The sequence below is a fragment of the Arachis duranensis genome, chromosome 1, assembly GCF_000817695.3.
Source record: "Arachis duranensis cultivar V14167 chromosome 1, aradu.V14167.gnm2.J7QH, whole genome shotgun sequence".
NCBI classification, from domain to species: domain Eukaryota; kingdom Viridiplantae; phylum Streptophyta; class Magnoliopsida; order Fabales; family Fabaceae; genus Arachis; species Arachis duranensis.
The window spans coordinates 13,983,075-13,985,078 of record NC_029772.3 but is presented as its reverse complement, the minus strand read 5'-3'; positions in this window follow the sequence as shown (position 1 = coordinate 13,985,078).

Here is a 2,004-nt window from a genome sequence, read left to right as displayed (position 1 = left end):
AGGTTTTATGACCTTTGGAGATGATGGAAAAGGTAAAATAGTTGCTGTTAAAAAAGTAGGTAATAAACACTCTACTTTTATTGATGATATTTTTTTGGTTAATGGTTTGAGGCACAATCTTTTGAGTATAAGTCAACTTTGTGATCTAGGATATTTAGTGACTTTCAAAAGACTTGAATGCTGTGTGGTGAATGAAAAGACCAATGAAGTACTCTTTATTGCTAAGCGTTGTAATAATGTGTATGGACTTACCCTTGATTAACTAAAGGATCAAAATGTAGCTTGTTTTTATTCTAAAGAATCTGAAAAGTGGCTATGGCACAAGAGATTAGGTCATGCAAGTATGTTTCAAATAAACAAACTTGTAAAAAAAGGTTTAGTAAGAGGTCCTCCTTTGATAAGATTTGACAAAGACATCACTTGTGATGCTTGCCAAATGGAAAAATAAACAAAAAGTTCATTTAAGTCAAAGGAAGACATCTTTACTAAAAGGCCACTTGAATTGCTATATATTGATTTATTTGGTCCAATAAGAACTCAAAGCCTAGGTGGTAAACATTATGGTTTAATGATTGTGGATGACTATTCTAGGTTTGGTTAGGTTTTATTTCTTGCACAGAAAAATGAAGCCTTTTCGGCCTTTGAAATCTTTTGCAAGAAAATTCAAAATGAAAAGGATTTAAAGATCGCTTCTATAAGAAGTGACCATGAAACTGAATTTGAAAACCATTTATTTGAATCCTTTTGTGAGGAATTTGGAATATTTCACAACTTCTCTTGTTCAAGGACACCACAACAAAATGGTGTTGTGGAAAGAAGAAATAGAAGCATTCAAGAAATGACAAGAGCTATGCATTGTGAGAGCAATGTTCCAAAATTCCTTTGGGCTGAAGTGGTTAATACAGCTTGCCACATTTTGAATAGAACTATCACAAGAAAATTTTTGAAGAAAACTTCTTATGAACTTTGGAAAGGTTACCCACCAAACTTGGATTACTTACACATCTTTGGATGCAAATGCTTTGTTCTTAATAACAAAGATAATTTGGGAAAATTTGATCCAAAGGCGTATGAGTGCTTATTTGTAGGATATTCCACAACTAGTAAAGCATATAGGGTTTATCATCAAGATGCTAAGATGATTGAGGAGTCCATACATATTACATTTTATGATACTAACTTGGTGCAAAGTGTTTTGGAAGATTGTGATGTAGGGAATCAAGCTCAAAAGGACAATGAGACTGCACAAAATCATGAAAATAAAAATTTTGGACAAGCTGAACCATAAACTGCAGTGGCTGAAAAATTAAGAGACAATTCTATTTTGTCTCATGAATTTGAAGGAGATCCTGAAACCAGCAATACCCAGAATTCCTTGGTAACTGAATCTGCCTCCAAGTCCACCCGACCTCGTGAATGGAGATTCTTGAAGAATTACCCTGAGGAATTTGTCATTGGGGACGTCTCTCATGGGGTTAAAACTCGGTCTTCAACTAGAAAGGCAAATGAAGGAATAAAAATTGTCCTTCTCTCTCAAATGGAGCCTCAAAATGTCAAGGAAGCCCTTGATGACCCTTCTTGGGAAAAGGCAATGGAAGATGAGCTTCATGAGTTTGAGAAGAACCAAGTTTGGACATTGGTTCCAAGACCGAATGAAAAAAAAGTGACCGGCACCAAGTGAATTTTTCGGAACAAGCTAGGAGAGGACGGTAGCATTGCAAGAAACAAAGCAAGGCTAGTGGCACAAGGATATGACCAAGAAGAAGGAATAGACTTTGATGAATCCTTTGTCCTTGTTGCCCAAATGGAAGCCATAAGACTTCTCTTAGCCTATGCTGCTTTTTGTGGTTTTAAAGTATACCAAATAGATGTGAAATGTGCATTTTTTAAATGGTGTAATAGATAGAGAAGTGTATGTGAAGCAGCCACCAGGTTTTAAAAATAAAGAATTTTTCAACCATGTTTTCAAATTATCAAAAGCTCTCTATGGTTTGAGACAAGCTC